The sequence below is a fragment of the Rosa chinensis genome, chromosome 2 (assembly GCF_002994745.2).
Source record: "Rosa chinensis cultivar Old Blush chromosome 2, RchiOBHm-V2, whole genome shotgun sequence".
NCBI lineage: Eukaryota > Viridiplantae > Streptophyta > Magnoliopsida > Rosales > Rosaceae > Rosa > Rosa chinensis.
This window is the reverse complement of record NC_037089.1, coordinates 85,982,517-86,006,095: the sequence shown is the minus strand read 5'-3', so window position 1 is coordinate 86,006,095 and position 23,579 is coordinate 85,982,517. Positions and strand designations below refer to the sequence as shown.

General features: G+C 39.9%; 2 pseudogenes; one reads left to right on the top strand and one right to left on the bottom strand.

The window, feature by feature from the left end:
- Positions 1-1,104: 1,104 nt before the first annotated feature.
- On the bottom strand, positions 1,105-5,525 carry LOC112189605 (annotated as a pseudogene).
- A 6,238-nt stretch (positions 5,526-11,763) lies between these two features.
- Positions 11,764-23,256, top strand: LOC112185288 (annotated as a pseudogene).
- The last annotated feature ends 323 nt before the right edge of the window (positions 23,257-23,579 follow it).

The window sequence follows — 23,579 nt, the reverse complement described above, 5'->3', positions numbered from 1 at the left end:
AAAAACAAAATGTACATCTATTTTCATTGATTTGATTTTGAAATTTAAAGAATTAGAGAAAAAAAAAAAATAGAGTTGCCTCCCACCTGATAAATTGACTCCGGTGACTGTTTGATCTCTCTCTCTCTTCTTTTCCTCCTTTATCTATCTATCTTTGATTTGTAATGGATCTTGACTTCGAGCAGCATATGAAGTTTCATCTAATCTCGCTTTTGTTTGCATCCCAAGATGGCCATTCAACTCGCCAGTTTAAGAACTCACACAAAATGGATTGTGAGATTAGGCCGTTTCTCTAGGGTTATTTGTTTCTTAAAAGCAATATACACCTCCAAATTTAGTCATATTTTTACCCATTAGCAAACATAGAACCCACCGGCCATTAGCTCATCTCCCCCCGGCTACAATATCAGCCAAAGGCCTCACTGTAAAATATGAATAATTTCCATGAGAAATGTTACACTAATTATGAAGAAATACAGAAATGAAAAAAATGCTAGCTAGACGTGCGTTCCCCAAGATGACCCAAATAAATACTTGTCATTATAATTTTGACCCAAAAATGATATGGGGTTGGGTGTTAGGGGAATTATAAAATGGTCCCGGATTATAATACATGTGATTCGGGGTGATATTATTGATCTATATGACTCGTAGTAATTTCTGATTGGTCTCTTAAATTAATTTTTCTTTTATTTTTTAACATTTTTATATGGTTCCCACCACATTCTAGTGATAATATTAGTTGGAACTACCATATTTCAAATTTTTGGAGACCAGAGAGAGCTTCCTTCCACAAGTCTTCACATCTCAGGTCAAGCTGTTAAGAAATTCATATAGGAAGAAAAAGCGGATAGAGAATGTAGTTGTCACTCGGCAAGACGAATTTTTGCATCGATTGCTTTTAAGAACTCAATTTTACAGTCGATAGGCACTGCATGTGTTTCAAATTAGGACTCTAAAGATCATGGATGTGCATAGTAAGAGTATGGTTGGTCTTAAATAATCCGTTAGTGCAGCAGCATCCAGCAGCTGCTTTCATTCATCAAGTGACTTTTGTGGTTTTGAATGCACCATTTGCTATAAGGAGCCGCCTATAGTCCCAGTTGTGACACCTTGTGGACACCTTTACTGTTGGAGTTGTCTACATAGATGGATTTCGCTTTGTTCAATAAAGCGTCATTGCCCAGTATGTACTGCTGTTAGCGTGAGCTGTTAAAGTGCTAGGAACCACATGGAAGAGCATCATGTCGTGAGTGGTAGACATCATGAGTGTAGTTATGTTATAATGGTAGACATCATGAGTGTAGTTAAGTTATAATGGTAGACATCATTAGTGTAGCACTTGGAAGAGTTTTATATTCTTGTAAACGTCTGTAAACCTTCTATATAAACATATGCAAAACAGATGAACAAATCATCAGAGAATTAAGTCTCATACCTCAATCGTGTTATACTTGACTACTGCTACTATAGAGCAAATGAAATTGATCTATATCAAGGGAGGATGGAGTCCATTTTACTGCGGCCGTAGATCGCCATTCGAATGCAACATTTGCCTAGAATTAGCTCAAGCTGAGCCAATTATAACACTATATATGTGGCCACCTTTACTGTAGACCTTGTCTCCACAAAAGGATTCATGTTCACTCAAATTCCAAGAACTCTAAGGACTCCAATAGATCATCTAGCTGCTCGGTTTGTAATTCCCATATAGTGGAGAAGAAATTAATCCCTCTTTATGGACAAGGGATCAGATTATCACATAAGGATGATTCGGAACCAAGTTCTCAGTCTCTACGACCTATTCAGATTCCAAATAGGCCAGAAGCTGGTCATGAAGGACCAAAGTCCTCTGCGATTGCTCCAATTATTCTCACCGGGAACCATTCGTCTTGGGTGTTCGGATAAAAAGCACTCTTATCGTAGTGGTAACATTTGTTGCGACATTAATAGGGGCATTGATCTATGTCCCTGCAGGCAATGCTCCAACTATTTCCAATAGCTTTGCTGCCATTGCCTTTTCTGATCAGAATTGTGATAGTCCGACTTAATTACGACTTAATGAGTTTAAGAGGAGATTTGAGAGATGAAAAAGAAAAAAGAAAAAAAGTTGGGACTACCACGTGACAGTGCCATCCGGAACTACATGTGAAACTACAAAGTTTGAATTGCTCATTATTTCTGCAAAGAGAAAATCAATTTACCGGTGAAGAAGTAATGATTGAATAGAGAAGACCACAGCAAGTCCAAGTCAAATGAAAAGGAGTACTAAAAAGTAAAAAGGACTGTGAAAAACTAAAATTACTGAAGGCAAGAGTCTAAAAGGTCAAAAAAGAGGTCCAACAACCTCCTCAAAAAGACTCATGTGCTGTGGTAAGCAATTAATTTCAATTTTCAACAAAGAAAATGATTTATGGCCTCAATGAGGCCTAAGATGTGGCCACAATCTTAGGTGTCATGTCATGTCATCTACACAAATCACCTATTTATCAAATCATGTCATGTCATTATTGAGAAAAAGACCATCTTATCCTTCAAAAATCTAATGACTCTAAATTATTTTGGCTTTCTTCTAAAAAAAAAAAATTGGCTTTTATTTTTTTTTTTCATTACACTCATGCTTAAATTTAAACAACAATTTTTTTTTTCTTCAATCAAGAGTAGAAAAAATTTCATGTAACTCAGTTAATAGATTTGCACGTACATTCGATTAATAGATTTGTATAACACATGTATATGAATTCAACATTTGTTAGGTTCCTGCAAATTTTGAAAATATAAGGTAAATGAATATGTATTTTATGATTGTATTTATTCTTTTGTTCATTGTTTTCTCTTTATGTAGCTAGGGTTTAAACGTTAAATCTGAATTTATTATTTTTTGTTTGTCTTTCCCTTATATTTAGATTGCAGATGTTAATTAATGGCTGCTAACATGTAATTTTTTTGTACCTCTTAATTTAGAAATAAGTATTTCTCAAATTCAATTAACTAATGCTATATTTTTGTGGATGAAATTAATCAATATTTGGAAAGAAAAGTTAACGTCTATTTCTTGACACATAATTCAATATATTAATGCCATTTGGGAAGAAAAATTAAAGGAAATAATTTAATTAAATGAAGAAAAATATTGATCAAAGAATCTGTAGACATATCTCTTAAATTAATAGCTGATATTTTTTTTTGTCACCTAATTAAATTCATTAATGTAATTGATTCACTCCCTAATTAACATCTAAAAGGAAATGTAAAAGGGTAAAGTTGGTGTTGAAATAGTATGATGTGGCAAAATATATTATATGGAATTGAAAATAAATTTTTATTTACTTATATGACATGACACCTAGGATTTGAGGCCAAAAATCTTAGACCTCATTGAGGCCAAAAATCTTAGACCTCATTGAGGCCCTATATCATTACCCTTTTCAACAAACTAGGGATGGCAAAAATCCCCATCGGGTAGGGTACCCATTGGGTATTCGACCCTAACGGGGAGAAATTAGGGGATAATCGGGTAACGGGGATGGGGATCCCCAGTATTCGAATTCTGAAATCGGGTACGGGGTGGGGATGGTATTTTGATCCCCATCCCCATACCCACCCAATAAAAATTATCTGAAATACATATATATATATTATATATTTTTGATATTATTTATAAATAAATATTTATGTAAACTTTATATTTTTGTTAATATTTAAATTCTATTAATAAATATGTTCAAAAAAAGGAAGATTCTTTTAATAAGAGATCTTTATCAACATGTTAATTTTCCTTAATTGAAATAAGAAATGTATTTTATTTTGATGTTTAATTTTAACTTCATATTTTATAATCCATAATTATTTATATAAATTTTTATATAATAAATTAGTAATATTGTTAACGGGGATTTGGGCGGGTACGGGGACCTAATCCCCAATGGGGATGGGGACGGGGAATCCCCAATATCTTATTACGGGGATTGGGGAGGGTACGGGGATGGAAAATGAAGTCGGGTATGTGGATGATAATTTAATCCCCTTACCCTACCCTCCCCATTGCCATCCGTACAACAAACCCCCAAAACCAAAACAAGACGTAAAAGCTGAAAACTCTTTTACCTTTTGGAAACAAATGGTACCACACCAAACGTCCAAACGTGAGTTCCGCGGCGGCCTGAACAAAAACTGAGAACACACACATGACAAGTATGGAGCTCCAGAGCGAGTTAACTCGGCCGAGTAACAAGCACAGCAAACCCTCCACCGTTTGCGTCTCCCACAAACCCCACAGCCTCCCACTCATCCCGAACTCTCCTCCCCAACATATCGGAAAACAAACCCCGGATCGGCCTGGAAAAGAAGTTCTCCAATCCGAAGCAGGAAGCTATGGTTCCGGCCACCTGAATGTTCACGCCGAACCGGTCGTAGAAGTACTGAGCAATGATGTTGTCAGTGGTCAGCTCCACACCGAAGGAAAACCCGTAGGTCAAAGCCAAGATCCAACCTCTGTAGTTTTTTATCCCGTGGAAGAAGACCTCGAAAAAGCTGTCTTTCGAGCCCTTCTTGGAGGTACGTTTGTAGCTTCCAGAAGGTACGTCCTGGCCGTAGGTCAGCACCAGTACAGCCGTGCTGGCTTGGAGCACGGTGGGGACTATATATGACAGTCGCTAGGCAGTGGAGGATGGCAAGTTGAATGCTGACATGATGAAGTGAGTGGCATGACTAGCTGCGTGGCCCCGGCGCCAGTGTTGGCCCAGCCGGCGGAGACGCAGTTGGCGAGGCCGACGACACAGCCGGAGAACATGCGGCTTATCCAGAACTGGTTGGCGACGAAGTTGGCGAGGCAGAAGCCGACGAGGAAGGCGGATAATGATAAAGACGTTTGGGGAGGAGACGAGGCCGGTGGCGAGGATGATAGGGGAGGCGAGGAGGGAGAGGGTGCCGGAGGCGACGCGGCGGCCGAGGTGGTTGCCGATGGAGCCCATGGCAACGCGGGAGAAGATGGAGCCGATGAAGGCTGCGATGGCGCGGCTCGTGAGGTGTCGGTTTCGGTGAGGTGGAGATCGTCGCGGATGACGGCGAGGAGTGGAGGGATGGAGAAGGTGGAGAAGAAGCAAGAGAATAGGGAGAACCGAAGGCTCGCATGTGTGGTGATGCTATTGAGAATGGTCTGAATTCTGTGGCTTTTCCACCTTCATCAACTGGTAAAGCAAAGAGATGAGTAGGGACAGCTTGTTTTAGTGGAACTTGTTCAGGGGAGTGTTCATCTTCCATGGTTAATTAGTTGTTCGATTTCGGTGGAAATGTTAGTTCAATTTGGAGGATGAATTGAAGCAAAGAAGAAGAGAAGACTAGCTAGAAGCAAAATTTAATTCTGGTGTTGATGTTCATAGCTACATGATTTGGTGCATGGTTTGCTGTGAAGTTTTGAATTGTGTTGGCGTCAGAAATGCTTGTTGGAGAATTTCTGGGAGGGAATCGAATGTCTTTGCGTGTGTCATATAATCATATATAATATGTAGAAAAGGCTTCTTTGATAGTGATGGATATACCATCACTACTAACTTGGCTTCTGGTTAAAGAGACTTATTATATTTGGAGTGAACAGAAAAGAAAAAAAAAATTGCTTTTATAAAGCTTCCAAATATATCTAGTTTTCTTCACGGGATCTAAACTTTTTACTTAAATACTATTGTTCGATATATCTGGATGATTAAATGATTTCCTACCAACCTTATCTCGAAAGGACAATTTAGATTTTAGAAAATAAACTATTGGATAATGTTATTATGTCACATACGCGCGGTAAAGAACTTGAACGCAAGCCCGTTTCGACGTTATATATGCTTAGCATGCGGGAGCATTACTGCAAAAGTAAATGCTTCCTACACCAGTTCAGCCAGTTTATATCAGATTATTTTTGTTACTGTGCTCATAATACCCACAGCCACAACGAAAGGGAAATGGGCTGGTATTAGGAGCACAATGACAGAACACGCAGACGTTTCCGAATCTCATTTAATAAAAACTAAGACTTTTGTGTTGGTGATGTCAGATTGTCGCGTGGTGGCTTCTTGTTTGCCTCTGCATCAAAAGCATGTCTCTAGCTATTTGTCACAACGACGGTTACCCACCCAGCTAGCTCTTGCTGAGTTCGAGTAAGTTTTTTATTTTTTTGGTAAGCGAGTTAAGGAAAAATCTACCCCTTAACTCGAAATTTTATTGAAAATAAACCAAAAAAAAAAAGAACAATAGAGAAAGAGGCACGAGGCCAGAATCTTTCTCACAAATAGAATACAAAATAAGCAGAGAACTAAAACTCTGTTAAAATAAGTTCAAAGCTAGCTAAGTTAATTCTAGCTAGCTAGACTTGGCTCATCATCATCCTTTTCTTCTTAATTCTGTGATGGTGATCAACATGGATGTCTAGGTCTGAGCTGGGGATGGTTTATTTTAGGGCACATTTGAATGAGCTTGGCCTTCTTTGGTTTTGTGATCAGATCGATCGATACTACAAATCCAGGTCTCAGATGGGGATGGTTTTGAGCATGTAAACGAGGCAAAAGCAAACAGTTCAAACTTTTGTCTAAATCGTCAATTTGGGATGATCTCTATCACCAATTTATGAGGCATATCCTTTCATGGTTAACGTACTCTATTGTACGTGCTTGCAATATATAATCATGGATCCCTAAGCTCTGTAAATCACAGTGAATCCGACCGATCGATGTTTAAAAAGTGGGGAGTTTCAAATTGCATCCCCAATCCAAAGTAACAACACTCTTTGTCTCGATTTACGTTTTTTGACTGATTTCTTGTTTGCTTTATGCATGTAAGGACATAGGCACATAGCCACAGAGGTTTCATTTTTGATATGTTTTTACTATTTATTTCAACGTACATTGAAGTTAAAGTTGGCATTATTACGTTTTGGTCCTGCATGTCCATATTTAATTAATATTCTGCAATTAGACTAAATTGTAGTTTTCCAGTCACTTTTGAGTTTAGACACGAAGTTAAGGTCTTTTGAACGTCAAAATGCACTACTTAGAGAGTATAAATAGTAATTCGCCTATAATTTTTCTGTTATCGCGCGGAAACTTGTCGAGCTGATTTAAGTTGTTCGTTAATTATTTGATTCTGATAAAGGTTTCAAATCATAAGCTTGTTGTTTTATTTCTTAAATTATATATATGAGCAATATTCGATTGTCACCAAAAGCTATATAATCACGCCATCACTGATAAATTTGACGGAGTTCTACATTTTTCGTTTACTTTTGATAAATATTTGTTAAAAGATTGTTGCATCCTGTTACGTGAGTACACGTCTTCAGAGGAAAGAAGCATAATTACGGATTTGATTGTGAAATAGACCGCCTGATACACATGGGAGAAGTCCCTTTTTAAGCATACAACCGGAGTAAATTTCTGGGTTGGTAAAACTTGTCTACTTTTGAGTAACAGAAACAACAAGTGGTGAAATAAGATGATGAGATGATATTGATGTCGACGAAGGACAATGATGGATGGAGAGGGCAATGATACATCATACACGTGGATATGAGTGTGAAAAACATAATGGTTATTTGGAGAAATTTTTTTTGATGGAAATAGGTCAGCCCTTTCATTAATATTCAGCAAGCAGTACAAAAACGAAACACCCCTATGGGGTCGACAGAAATAATCTTTTCTTAGAACCTAAGAATCCTATTCTGAGAGAATAAAATCCCAAAATCCCTAATACACCCACCTTTTAGGAAATTCACGCCCCATTATTCAAACAAAAACAAAAAAACCTCGAAGCAGACATAAAAATTCAACTAAGGCACTGATTTTTGCGATCCAACAACAAAACTAAACTAGACTATTGGGAGAAAGTGACTCATCACCTTCTACCGAAACCTCTGCAGTAATAGACTCCTTCAGCAGAGTTACCTCACTCTCCCCCACATGCACACTAGCCATTTCAGTCTCATTAACATCAAGCTTTGAATCAAATCCCAAAGCTTTCCCACGACGCTTATATTTGCGAATCTTTTTCACTTCTTGTTCGTCCAAGGCATTCATTCTATTCTTGCTTCCCTTCGGACGCCCTAGTTTCTTCTTCTTTGGTGAGATCAAAAGCTTGCCATTCTTATGTTGCAGAATCAAAGAAACATTCTCCTCAACCTCAATTGAATCCGGCAAAGCCAAATATTTCTTCCCAAAGCGGTCCAAACTCGCCATAGCCTTTCTTTTTTTCCTTAGCGGCTCCACTTGCATGGATGAAAACTCCACAAGAGCAGAAGTCTTTCTAGGCACAGTTGGACCAGAAGCCAACGCTAGCTGCTCAGAACTGACCTCCCCCTGGACAAGAGGAATTGGCATACAAGGATACAAGAAGCTCGCAGTTTTGATATTAGCCAAAGTATGGTCCAATATAAAGGGACTCCCCACCATCTTGGAACCAAAAGGCAACCCTGCATGGCCACTCTTCCCAGCACTAATTACCCCCTCACCTGAAGAACCCGAACCAGGCTCCAAAATAACAAGAGCGTTATCACTCTTACGATTCCCGCTTACCTTCGCCACAACCCGTCCTGGTAATGATGGGACAGATCTAGCTGCTACCACCGAAACCAAAGATAGGCCCGCCATGGCAGACACAGACGAAACAGTCTGCATCTCCTCTTTCTCTTTGGTGAGAAGCTTATCACAACCAAGTGCATCATGGGTGAACAGCCCACAATCGCGACAGAAACCTTTAACCTTCTCATAGATGAAGGTCAACTCTGGTTTCACCACTGGAGAAAATTCAAACACCTTCCAGGTACGTACCCGACGACGGACATCGAACACAACCTTGATCCTCTGTTCGGCCTCTCTCCGCTGCACAGCATTCTGATCCACTCGGACCATCGATCCCAAGGACGCTCCAATCAAAGCAAGCGCCTTCTTGTTTCTCAGTCCAAACGGCAGTCCCTTCACCACCACCCATGATTCCATCATGTTCAATGGCACCTCCTCTACCGGGCTGAGACCATCATAATCTCCCACCACCAACATAGTGTTACGGTAAAACCAAGGACCCCCATGTAAAATACGATTACGCATTGCCTCAGTCTCAAATTGAAACACAAAACGCTCACCTGCGTCTTGGATGGTAAGGCCCGATCTGAGCCTCCATATCGTCGATATGGTTCCCTTGAACCCCGGCAGACTGGTGTTGAGTCACAAATTACTTACGCAATTGTGCCCCATAATTATGAAAATTGATTTGTCTTCCATGCTATTTTACCTTTTTTAATCCATTTCCTTTTATTTGTAGGAAACCTTGCATTGAGAATAAAATGACTATTTGAGGCTTGAAATGTGGAGATTTGAAGCTAGGGGAAGAAGACACGGAGATTGGAAGAAAATTGCAAATCGACTTTTCCGGCGAAATTTTCCTGCGAGCCGCCACTCATGGAGGGTCTTTTCTCCAGCAAAGGAGGACCATGGTGGTGAGAATCTCCCATCACTTGAAATTCAAATATCTCCATACACCTTGTCCTTTTATCACCTTGCCAATTTGGGACCATTTGGGGGACAATGGTGTAAGAGCATCTCTTGCACACTTGGGGACCAAAGATGACACACCTAGCTGATCAAAAAAAGGCCAAAGACCAATTATTCAGAATGCTTGATTCCATTCAATCATCTTCATCCTATCCAAGATCTATTTTTCTCTCTAGAGAAGACACCACCATTTCCACCACTAAAACCACCATCTCCACCTCTAAAACCTCCATTTCCACCACTACAACCTTCATTTCCTCCACCATTCAACACCACAACTCATCTTAGAGATCCCAAATTTCACTATTCTTACCAATATCAAGAGCTTGGAGCAAGGAGAAGGAGGTGACTACCACCACATCATGTTCTTGGAGACCCATCTCCACCACCTCTTCCGGCATCATCAATAGTCACCCTTTACTCTCTATCTCTTTATGTATTTGATGTTTAATAGAATGTTGAAGCTTGTGTATCTAGCTATGTGTGAGTAGTGAACTAGTTGGGGCTAGGGTTGAAAGCCCTAGGCAAACTTGCTTGGATTGATGCTTTTGTTTATAAATTGATGAAAATTCATGTTGTCATTCTCACATGCTAAGTCAATAGTTGAATGCATTACTTAGACCTAATCAATTTGAGTTATGTGTTTGCCATGACATGAAGTTTTTCCTAGAGATTGATTACCTCTAGGCAAAAAGGGAGCATGAAAGCACACCATGTGTGCATGTGAGGGTAGTGAGCTAAAATCACCTAGAGATAGGATTGGTTTGCTTGCTTGGTTACCTAAACTCTAAGCTTTATGCATTTAGGGGCAAATGATTGAGACCTATCCGGTAATTGAATTTGTCTCTAGGTAGTTAGCTCTAGACTTATCCGGTTAGAGTTAATAAAATGAAAGGGGTTTAAGCCTTAGTAGTCCTATCCGGATGCTAAGAGGGTAGTTGGACAATTAGCTTTGCATCATTCATATTCAATTGCTTTAATGCTTGCAAGGGAGGCAAAAAGTGAAACTCGATGCCCTAACTCCCATCCATTTGATAACAACTTGTTTTGTTTAGGTTAGTTTATATTACTTGCTTTCATTGTTTCAATTTGAATAGAAACCAATCTCAAAATCAAAATCAAATCTCTACACACCATCTTGCACATACTCACCATGAACTTTGGTTCACTTGTGAGCCTTTGTTTGTGATTGTACATTTGCATATTCTTCTAGTTTTTCCTTAGGTTTTCCCTAGCTAGGAAAGGATTTACCAATCTTCATGGGTTCGACATCCTTACTTAATCCCATATTCTATAACTTGTACCTCTTGCACTTGAGGGTGGCTTTAATGCTAACAACTGGCTTTTGGGGCCAACAAGCGTCCAACCAGAAGCCATTGGTCTACCTGAATAGCCGCAGCCCCTGCAGCCCCCAGTGCAACCAAGGATGAGTCTGAATTGATCAATGGCAAGTTCGAATCCATTAGGCCTTCAGCCATCGAATGGAAAACAAGCCGAGAAGAAGAGTTTTGGAAATTTTATTGGTAGAGAACTACCAAGAAACCCTAGCAGAGACGGCTAGGTCAAGAAATACAAAAAGTTTTTTGTGCATTATTTGGAGAAAATTTGATATGTCTTTATCCGTTTATGTCAGCTTGCAATTTTGCATCAAATCAAAGATTGCTTAGTGACGACTAGCACGATAGATTTGTTAAGAAGATCGACAACATCATCCCAGAAGCATTGAGACCAGATCGATCATGGTAGTTATCCTTTCGTCGGTCATGTTCTTAATTGATTCAACGATAATTATCATAGTGATGTCATAATATTATGGTACACATTTATGTGAAAGGTAATTGAAGTATGACTTATAAGTGTGTAGACAAGAAGAAATTGTTCGTATGTATTAAATAGATGTGATTCCTCTATAAACAATTCGAGCTAAAATAAAATGTTCCGGAGTAATTAAATTTCTGAATTGGGAAGGTGTGGGAGTAATGCAGGCTTTGATATTTGTGTTGGAAATTGATTTTGAAGTTTGATTTGGGTATTATCGGGATTTAAAAAAAAAAAAATTTGTCCCAATCATTTTCTAATTTCAATTTGTGAATTGTTCAAAAAACCCCACGAAGACAATTTCTTAATTAATTCCATTCCATTCCATCCCAGAAAGGAAAAGGAGTTCGATTCATTTTCCTATTCTAACATTCGGGTTAGCCAAAGTCTGAAGTGATAATATGGTGTGGTTGGATGACTTTTGGATCCATCAATTCAATTACATGTTCTATTAGTTGATGTTGATAAGGTATATTGACTCAATTATGGATGGAGTTCTGGCTCTATAATACTCTTTTGAAAAAATTGATATAACAAACAAATTTAATGACAAGATTTTCCTTTCTAGTTTTTAAGACATTTGACTATTTGAGCAAGGTCAAAGTGAATCCTTTTGCTTGAAAGTTGAAACTTATGTTAATCTAGTAGAATTTTCTTTTCTTTTCCAACTACAGGTTTGATGTATTATACGGAACATAGTTAGAGACTGGGCAGCAGAGGTACATGATCAGTTACCCTTAATTTCTACGTTCTAGGTCATCTCATCTGTGAGTCCGAGATTTATTTGTTAATTATGTCATCTTATCTAATACAGGGTCAGAAAGAACGTGATCAATGCTACAGGCCTACAGTTGAAGAACTTGATTCACTATATGTTGATCGCTGTAAGGAAAGATACAGTTGTTTTCTATAGTTTATGTTATTCTTTCATTTTGTCTTACTACGGTAACTTCTTTTGTTGACCACAGTAACTAACACGGTCATGTTCCATATTGGCATATTGTCTAAGGTACTTTTATTTTTTTCCATGTTATTATGATGTAAAAATAATGATAGATTATGTTGAAGAGCCCTCCTGCCTGTTTAGTTCCTGGTGCTGGACTTGGGCGGCTTGCATTGGAGATCTCATGTCGAGGTGTGCATACATTGTGGTTGTTAAAAATTCTGTTTTTTTTTAGAGAAAGGAGGTCAATCTTTATTGAAGAAAAGAAAAATTATAAATTATAAGCTTCAGCTGCTAAAGCAGCTTGTAAGAAGGAAGGTGCAGAAAAATAAAAAACCTCATTTGGAATTGAGGAGCAAGAAGCTGCCATAAGATGAGCCATCTTACTTGCACTCCTTTTGGTATGCACAACCTGCAAATTTGGGTTAGCAGCCAGAATAACCCCGAAGTTTTCATAAAGACGTCCCAACATTGATGTATTGACCCCAACATGACTACCAACTGTTGATGCACTAGGAGTGAATCAGTTTCAATCATAGCATGCATAAAAGCCTGTTCAACCGCAAACTTCACAGCCTGCTTACAAGCTTCTACTTCTGCATGCTCTGGAGAGATCAAACCAACCAACGGCTTCCCACCACCGGCAAGCATAGTACCCTGCTAATCCCGTATAACAAAACCTCCACTTCCTGTCTTTGTAGCATGATGAAAAGAGCCATCAACATTAATCTTAAACTAACCTATTGGAGGAGCTACCCAACGGGTCACCTTTACTCCTCTAGTGCCAGTTCTACTTGATTTCATTGCATGAAACCTAAAATCTTGTAGCCTAGAAATTGTCCTGATCAACACATCATTAACCGAGCTAGCCTTGTCATCCCAAACAAGACAATTGCGTTCTTTCCAAACACCCCACAGTAAATATACTAACTCACCCAAACTTCCCAAAGAAAGTTCACTAGCACAAGCGCATAACCATTCCAACAGGTTGTGATTAAAAAAAATGGGGGTTGTAACAAACCTGACATACCACAGCATTGGTTTGCATCAACTGCCTTGTGAAAACACAGTCTCGACAAAGGTGAAGAGTAAACTCCACTGCCAACGAGCACAAGGGACAAAGCATGGACTCTAAATCAACCCTCTTTGAAGCAAGTCTCTCCAATGAAGGTAGAATATCATGACACACTCACCAAATGTGTACCTTAGCAGAACTAGGTATATTCACCTGCCATAAGTTCTTCCAAAACTTTACACCCACTGACAAATCAAAAGGCTTTCTAGAAGAAGACATAGAAAAAGAAAACCGATAAGCAGTCTTCACAGTAAACTTACCATGTTTTTCTAGTTTCCATGTCACTCGATCATTCACCTCTCTTGAAGACAAAGGGATTGATAGTATCGCTGCAGCTTTTGCCAGTGGAAAATGTCTCTAATCAAAGGAACATTCCACACACCGGTTTGAGACATCAGCTCATTAACCAGAGTAATGTTTCCAGCTGCACTATTACCTTCTTGAGGCTTGCAATTCGGTACTCCAGGAATCCAAGCATCAGACCACACATTCACAATGTCTCCCTTACCAACCTGCCAGTAAGTACCATTTCTTAACAATTCACGAGTGCCAAATATGCTTCTCCAAGAGAAGGATGGAGAGGGATGAGGTTCCACATTCCAAAAAAAAGTGTGTGGGAAGTATCTAGCTGTAAAAATTCGTGCACACAAAGGTTCCGGATTAGTAATCACTCGCCAAGCTTGTTTTGCTAACATAGCTGTATTAAATTCGGATAAACTGCGAAACCCTAAGCCCCCTTCCTCTTTAGGGTTACATAGGGCCTTCCACGTCTTCCAATGTATTTTCTTTTATCAAGAGTACTCCCCCACCAGAATCTTGCACACATTTGCTCCAAATCCTCGCAAAAATTCTTTGTCAATTGGAAGACACTCATTACATAAGTGGGTAAAGCATGTGCCACCACTCTAATTAAAATATCACGGCCTGCACCACTCAACAACTTCCCTTGTCAATTAGCCACCTTCTTGGCTAGATTCTCCTAATTCTGTTCATATATTCATACTCAATGCATAAAGTTTCTCATCCTATATGCAGGTTTCATTAACCAGTGAAATTAATTTTCATACCACATGATATGATCATGTTTTATTCTCAATGCGTAAGAATGTCACTACACTTGGTCAAAAAACCATTTTCCTATATATATATATATAAATATATATATATATAAGAAAGTTTTATCTGTAAGAGAGTTTTCAGTTTTCAGTTTTCAGATTGTTCTTTCCAATGTAATTGGTCTTGATTTGTTTATCAGTTGTCAAACTGCTGGAGAGCAGACACTATATCCGTGGATCCACAGCAATTGTAATTCACTTTCAGATGACGACCAACTTTGTCCCTTTTCAGTGCCAGATATTCATCCCGCTAGGTACTTGTGCTGCTACTCGTGTTCTTTTGTCTTTAGAAATGCTACAGAAGCACACTTTTTTGGTTGAATTTCCATTAGTCATGTTGTAACTTCTCCTCGTCCTTAATATGCTACAAAAATATAATTTTCTTTACAAAGATATCATTTCTTGAAAAGCTTTAAAGGATGCTTTAAATTAGTCGTGTCCACGAATCATGAGTTTACATTGAAATTCTACGGGTGCTATTGATGGATACTTGGATAGTCTTCAATTTCTTATCACTATGACCTAGAAACAGATGAGAATAGTTGCCAGCAATTGGTATCCTGGGTAGAAACATACCCTCACAATTTTTTGTCACCGTGCTAATACATATTCCTTGCACTTATTTTGATGAAACAACATGCCATGAAGGTTTATGTTGAATCTCATGCTTTTTTCTTTCTTTCTTGTTTTAATAATTTGAATACTATTTTTCCCCTAAAAGTTTCACTTATGCTCTGTTTACCATCAATTTGGATTTTCATGCAAGCAGTGCAGGGATTACTGAAGGCTTTTCTATGTGTGGCGGTGACTTTGTTGAGGTTTATAACAATATATCCAAGCCAAGTAGGTAAGCAAATATTTTTTTCATAAGGGTACTATTTTTATACTTGTATACGGAGTTTGATGCTCATGAAATTTAATCTTAATGGCATGGATATTTAATCTGCTCTATTTTTATACTCACAAGGAATGGCATGGAGTCCTTGTAAAAATTGATACATGCATGCAACTGCTGCAGGAACATATATGAACTAAACTTTCTATGTATATCTCTCGGAGATTATTTGTGGCACATACAGGTGCTTGGGATGCAGTTGTGACCATTATTTATTGATAAGGCACACAACATTGTTGAATACATTGAAATCATATCAAGAATCTTGAAAGAAGGAGGCGTAAGTTATTCACTCTTTATTGATACGGCACACAACATCGTTGAATACTTAATTCGTTACCTGATGTTATTGCACTATTAATGGCTTGAGTTGATAACAGGTTTGGACAAATATAGATCCCCTACTATATCACTTTGCAGATGTATATGGACAAGGAGATGTAAGTTTCTGTTCGGTAAAGCCCATTTCATGTCCTGACATGCTCCAATAAAGAACTAGATCTTTAAATTTGTTTTCTTTGTTTTTTTAGGATATGTCTAGCTTGAAAGGTTAGGCAGTTTCTCTCAGAAAGGAGATTGAATCTCCTCGGAGCCCAGACGCGTATGAAGCGCCGTAGCTAGAGCTCGTGCCCTTCCCCGCCGCGCCGTTCATCTCCGATCGAGATTCCGCTTCTGAAGCGCAGGTGTGTTCACGGGGGGTGGCGATTGCAATTGCAAAGTGAAGCTTCAGTCGAAGACCCAGATCGACTTCGGACCCAGCTGCCCAGATCGACTTCGCGGCCGACGACGCCGTCGTCTCCAGATCGCCCAGTTTTCCAGTTTCCGGCGCTGCTCCAGATCTCCAGTTTCCGGCTCTCCAGATCTCCAGTTTTCCGGCGCTGCTCTAGTCTGTTTTGGCCCGAACGTTTGCCGCTCTGTCCCCACCAATTTGCGGCGTCACCGGCATCGGTCTCGACCCGCCTCCAGGCACCAGTTCCTTCAGTGTTTTTTTTTTTTTTTTTTTTTTTTTTTTTTTTTTTTTTTTTTTTTTTTTTTTTTTTTTTTTTTTTCTTCTTTCACCCGCCTTTTTCAGCTTCTCCTCCGACGCAGCAAAGCCACTCCTCGCCGGACTCTGCCATTGAACTGAGCGAATGGACTATCAGGACAACATGAATCACGCAAGGAAGCTCTCCTTGCATCGGTGATGGTCTGCAGGTTTTGATGAAATGGAACGAGAAACGGTCAGAACATAGCTTACCACAGTCAGGTCAGTTTTCAGAAATTCTTGATTCAATTCCGTATTATATTATTTGATGATCACAAGAACTCTAGTTGCATTCCCGGCGTGCGCATAGGCTAGTGTAGATGGTGACCGGATGAAATTTATTTTTCTTGGATGTTTTTCGTGTTCCCTGCAATTGCAACGAATGACATTTGTACTGCTGGAAGCATTTGGAAAACTATATATTTGAGTATTCAAGCATCAGATGGCTGTTTGCCCCTGGGCATTCTTGGGAGGCGTGGACACGGCCTCTGCGTCTCCTCCAACAGCCCCAAAATCACGCACTTTTGCATCTATCCTCGCTAACTCAACAGAGGCTGCTATATCTCTCAGCCAACTTCCACCTCCGGTCGTTCGTGGGGATAAAATTTATGTCAAGATCAATGAATCCTTATATCAAGAGCAATTAAAGCAATTCAAAACCAATCTTATTGGTCGTCTTCTTCTTCGTAAGGGTTCTAAACCTCTTAAGGCTGATGCCCTAAAAGGGTTGCTTGCTGCTCTCTGGCAGCCCTCAAAGCCATGGCGTCTTGTACCTCTCGGTAAAGGCTACTTTGACATTCATTTTGCCACTGAAGAGGATCTCCGTAGGGTATGGAGTGGAGGTACTTGTACTCTTCCTGATGGAATTTTTCGCCTAACTCAGTGGAAACCGGACTTTGTTCCAGGAGATACATTTCCTCAAACTCATGCCCAAATTTGGGTTAGGATTTATGGGCTGAGTCAAGATTATTGGCACCAACAACATCTCATGGAAATCGCTCGGGGTGTCGGAACTCCATTGCAAATTGATAAAGCCACAAGGGAAAGGCAATTCGGGTACTTTGCTCGAGTCTTGATTGATGTGGATCTTGCAGGTGACTTACCACCTTCTTTGATGGTGGAGCGGGAAACTCATTGTTTTCCGATTGAAGTGGTCTATGAGAATGTGTGTACTCATTGTGGGAAGGTTGGCCACATGGTTGATCAATGCAGGTTCTTGAAGAGCTCTAACAATGAGCAAAATGCTCAAGAACATAAAGTTGCTAAAAAAACCTCTCGCATTGGACGTCAAGAGTATCGTCCCAAGACGGCTGTAAACAAGGTTTCTGACCAAAATTTGAACACTACCCCTCAGGTGCAACACTCCCCTGAGGTTGCAAACAATGATCAAATTACTAAATTTGTAGAAGATGTTCTCACTGAGGCCGTTGACCAGGAACTGGATAGTATTGCTGATCTGGTCATTAATGAACCCATAGTCAACAGGAAGCCTGAAAGTTGTAAAGGCAACATGTCTCCTCTGATCAATAAGAATAAGTTTACCATCCTTGCAAGCAAGGAAACTGAAGCAGTGGTTGACACTATTCCTAATGAATTTGCTCCAGTTGTTGGAACAACTAGTTTGGAGGACCCTACGGTTCACATTACTGATGGAGATGATGAAGTTGACAGTGATAATGAAATGTGTGATGAAGAGGTGAACTCCAATATGGAGCAAAAGACATACAGTGCCCAGCCAACCAACCCCCTCTCTTCACATAGTGGTCAGAGTTGGCATGATATGGTGGAAGAGGAAAGTCTGATTGATCTGGTTGATTTACCTGCGGGTGCTCCCCCGGGATTTGAACATGTTGCAACTTTAGCCAAGGATGTCGCATTAATTACTGGTCAAGGAGTTAATGAAAATACTGAAAATGGTTTCACTCCGGTTATCTCTAAGTCTCAACAGAAAAAACAAAGACGACAAGCTACTCTAGCTCTTGATCGTGAAACTCCTTATCCAAAGAGGGACAGAAGAAAGAATAAAAAGTACGATCAATGAAGGTCCTTTATTGGAATATTAGGGGAATAGGAAACAATGACTCCCAATCCGAGCTTTCTAATATTTGCCATATTCACAAACCTGATCTTGTTTGCATTGCTGAGCCAAAGATTAAGTTCACCTCTATCTCAGCAGTTTTTTGGTCTTCTTTGAATTTGGATCTTGTTGCAACTAATGACTGTGGAGCGGCTCTTCCAAATCTTTGGCTGTTGAAGGGTTCTCATATTCCTAATCCGGCGATTATTTCCAACTCCGAACAGCAGGTTACAATACAGGTTCCTTTTGACAATGATCCCAGTCAACTTTCTTTTGTATATGCTTCTACCTCTTATATCAAACGCAGGGATTTATGGCAAGATCTTAATGCTCTTCGTCCTCAAACGTCTATCCCATGGATGGTAATCGGGGACTTCAACGCTGTGTTAGGCGCCCATGAAAAATCAGGAGGCCCATCTCCCTCTCGCCTCTCCTGTGCAGATTTTCAAAGTATGTCTGATACTTGTGATTTTGTTCATCTAGATACTTCCGGTTTGTTCTTTACTTGGTCAAATGGTTGGAGCACCCGTGGACATGTTGAGCTTCGTTTGGACAGATGTCTTTGTGATACCACTTGGTTTGAAGCTTGGCCTTTTACTAGTTGTGTTGCTCTTCCCCGCGTTGCTTCTGATCATTCTCCATTGATTTTCTCTGCTTCAAAACTCTCCCCAAGTGGTCCCAAGCCTTTCAAGTTTCAGTCTATGTGGTTGCAGCATCCAAATTTTCATGCAGTAGTGTCTAATTGTTGGAATTCCTTTCAACTTTGTGGCTGCCCAATGTTTGTTACTTTGCAGAAATTAAAGGCTTTGAAACATTGTTTGCGTGATTGGAACAAAGCGGTCTTCGGTAACGTCCATCAAAAGGTTGCTACTGCTCGTGAAAATTTAGTCAACATTCAACAAGATATCGCGACCCGTGGCATGACTGATCAAAGGTTTGAGGATGAGATTGCTGCAAAGTCTGCAGTCTTAGATGCTCTGAGGATGCAAGAAACTTATTGGAAAGATAGAGCTCGGGTTAAGTGGTTTACTGATGGGGATCGAAGTACATCTTTTTTCCATACTTATGCCAAGGTTCGTGCAGCCAAAAGTCAAATGTCTTCTATCCGTGTGGGGGAGAGGATACTTACTGACCCTTCAGACATTGCAGCACATACTGTGGCTTTTTATCAGAATCTCTATGATATTTCCTCCCCTTCTACAAATGTGGATGAGGTTTGTTCAGTTATTCCATCTCTTGTGACTGACGATGAAAATGTGGTGCTATCTGCAATTCCTACATCAGAGGAAATTAGAAGTGCAGTCTTTTCTATGGATGGTTCTAGTGCTCCAGGGCCTGATGGTTTTTCAGGGTCTTTTTATCAAGCTTGTTGGGATATTGTTGGTTCTGATGTGGTGGCATGTGTTCGTCAATTTTTTCTTCAAAACTGGATCCTCCCCAACATGAATTGCAATTTTTTAGTTCTCATTCCAAAAGTCCCAAATGCTCAGCTTATTACTCAGTTTCGCCCAATTGCCTTAGCCAATTTTCTCTTCAAGATTATTCCTAAGATTTTGGCTTCTCGCTTGGGGTCTATTGCTACACGTATAATTTCTCCTCAGCAATCAGCTTTTCTGCCTGGTAGGCGAATTAATCATTGTATTGGTATGGTTTCGGAATGCTTTAACTTATTGGACCGAAAGGCTTATGGTGGAAATGTGGGAATCAAAGTGGATATAGCAAAGGCGTTTGACACTCTAAACTGGGATTTTCTGCTCCGAGTTTTAAGTAATTTTGGGTTCTCTCCCACTTTCACTAGTTGGATCAGCTCTATTCTTCACTCAGCAAGACTATCTCTTTTAATCAATGGCTCTCCTCAAGGTTTCTTTACGTGTTCTCGTGGTGTTAGACAAGGAGATCCCCTTTCTCCACTTTTATTCTGTCTTGCTGAGGAGGCTCTTAGCCGGGGCCTTCACTTACTTCTACAAACCCGTCAATTGAGGCCAATATCTTTTCCCAGGAAATGCACTGCACCGTCTCATGTGTTATATGCAGATGACCTTATGGTGTTTTGTCGTGGGGACAAAAACTCTCTTAAACGGCTGCGTGGGTTTTTTGACCGTTATAGTGCAGCTTCAGGGCAATTCATTAATGCGGAAAAAAGCACTTTCTATCTTGGAGCTAGGTCTCGTCACAGGAAAGGTACAGTTCAACGTATATTGGGTTTTCATGCAGGGCGCCTACCTTTTATTTATCTGGGAGTTCCTATTTTTTGTGGAAAACCCCGCAGCTGCCATCTCCAAGTTATTGCCGATAGAGCTAAGTCAAGGTTAATGGGTTGGCAGGGGAGGCTTCTTTCTATGGCTGGACGCACTCAACTTGTGCAATCTGTTTTTCAAAGTATCCTTCTTCATAGCTTTTCAGTGTATCATTGGCCTGCATACCTTGTGAAGAAGTTATCTACATGGGCGCGTAATTTTATATGGTCTGGAAATATTGAGACTCGGAAAATTGTCACTGTTACTTGGACTCAAGTTTGTGCTCCGAAAAAAGAGGGCGGGGTGGGTATTCGTGACCTGGCAACTCTTAATTCGGCAGCTGTTTTAAGGTTTGCATGGAACTCTTTCACTTCTTTGAGCCAATGGGGTGATTATATGCGAACTCGTTATCCTATATTATCTAGTTCCAAAGTGAGCTACCGCAAATCCTCAATCTGGCCAGGTTTCCGCTCTATTGCTCTTCATATCACCCACAATTGTCGTTGGATTATTGGAGATGGTCGTTCAGTGTCATTTTGGAAAGATAAATGGCTTCAAGATCCAATTTTGGATATGTTGGGTTTTTTCGACTGGTCAGGATTCAGTGATCTACGTGTGGCTGATTTCATCTCTGATCATTCTTGGCAGTTTCCCTCCTTTTTCCTAGATACCTTTCCAGACTTGTACAGGAAAATTTCTGATATCTGTCTCCCTTTAGACACTGAACCTGATATGCTCATTTGGGAGTCTACAGCCTCTGGAGAGTTATCCTTCACTGATTCTTATAACTTGCTTAGACGACACTTTATTTTGAGAGACTGGGCTTCTACTATTTGGCATTCTTTCATTCCTCCACGATTTTCTTTCTTGGCTTGGAGGATTCTCTTAGATCGCTTGCCCACTGATGATCGGCTGAAAAGAGGTGGGATTCCGATTGTGTCCATCTGTCAATTATGCAACAGTTCGGCAGAGTCAGCTTTACACTTATTTTTACACTGCCCTTTCTCCCAACATCTTTGGGGATGGCTGGCAACTCAGTTTGGAACCTCATTTCCTGCTTATGACTCTCTGTTGGATTTTTGGGTTGGCTTTTGTCACAAGGGTTTTTCCCCTCAGCTTTATAATTTGTGGTTGGCAGCTGGTTTGCTTACTTTCATGGAAATTTGGAAGGCGCGAAATAGACTCAGGTTTGATAATCGTTCCCCTACTTTTTCTACACTGTGTTGTTCAATTATGGCATGGATTCGGCAATTCGGTTCTCTTGTTCCTGGTTACTATAAAGGCGTCCTGGATTCCCGCCTTCTCTCTTCCCTTGGGGTGTGCCCCAAGCCTCGTAAAGCGCCCAAGATTCAACGCGTCCTATGGCATCCCCCCCTCCCTCCTTGGGTTAAAGTTAACACTGATGGTCTGGCGAAAGGTAATCCTGGTCCTGCAGCTTGTGGAGGAGTTTTTCGCGATGCTTCTGGGGTTTATTTAGGGAGTTTTTGCCAACCTCTGGGTTGCAATTCTTCCTTTTATGCTGAACTTTATGCTGTTATTGTGTCTATTGAAGTTGCTTTCACTAGAGGTTGGACTACTCTGTGGTTGGAAAGTGATTCTACTAGTGTTTTAGCATCTCTCTCCTCCAACTCTTTCTCTCCTCCATGGGACTTGAGAGTTAGATGGCAAAACTGCTTGAAGAACATTCAGCAAATGCAATTTCGTAGAACTCATATTTTTAGGGAAGGGAATGCAGCTGCAGATAAGATGGCAAACTTAGGTGTTTCAAAACACTCTTTTACCTGGTATCCTAGCCCTCCTGCAGAGCTTCACAAGTACTTGCAGGCGGATTTTTTGGGACTCCCAAGTTATCGCTTCACAGGTTGCTGAGATGATTTGTTCGTCTGCCTTTCTTGCCCGCTCCTTCTCAGAGGCTTTTATTCCCAGGAGGTCGTGCGCAAAGTTAGCTTCATATGCATCTACATGCAGGCGCAACCACAATTCTGGCATATTTCGTGTGTCCAGTTTTCACTTTGTGGCTGGTTTTTCTTTTTGTAGATTTGTTCATGAGGGGGAAGTTTCCCTCTCTTTTATTTCGTTGTTAATTTTGCTTTATCTCTTGGACGATGTATTCTTCTTCTTTATTTTAATAAATTGAGTTGGGGGACGGGCGGTGGGTTCCCAGAGTGGGGCAGACCCTTCACCTTCGGGTTTGAGGGTGGGACTTGTGCCCTACATTGTCTGTCTCCGAGGAACTAATATCGCCTAATCCCTTTCTCCTTAAAAAAAAAAAAAAAAAAAAAAAAAAAAAAAAAAAAAAAAAAAAAAAAAAAAAAAAAAAAAAAAAAAAAAAAAAAAAAAAAAAAAAAAACTGAGTTTGGAGGATGTGAAGAGGGTTGCTTTGCATTATGGATTTCATATAGAGGTAATCTCATTTTCGTTCTTGTTTGTTTATTAGACATATGGGGACAACTATACATGTATAAATTGACTACTTGTTCAACGAGTGCAGAAGGAAAAGACCATTGAGACGACCTACACTATAAATTCCAGATCAATGATGTAAGCATACCCAAGTACTGAAGTTTTTTTTTTTCCCTCTCTTTCTTTGTTTGTCCCTATTTTATTGTATGAGATCTTTGATTTCTTATCCTTGAGCGCTAGCAAGATTCATCTATATGGGAATATAATTGCTGTAAGCAGCAGATGTTAATGTCACTAGGGTCCAAAACTGCTGTTTGGATAAATGCATAGTTTTGAAACTAAAAGGTTTTCAAGTTATATAGGGGACTTTGAATCCTAAATTCAAGGGTTGTTTCTTTCATTTTAAGGTCAATTCAGCAATTTTGATGGGTTATTCATTCAAATGCTATTTCTTCCTTGCAGAAC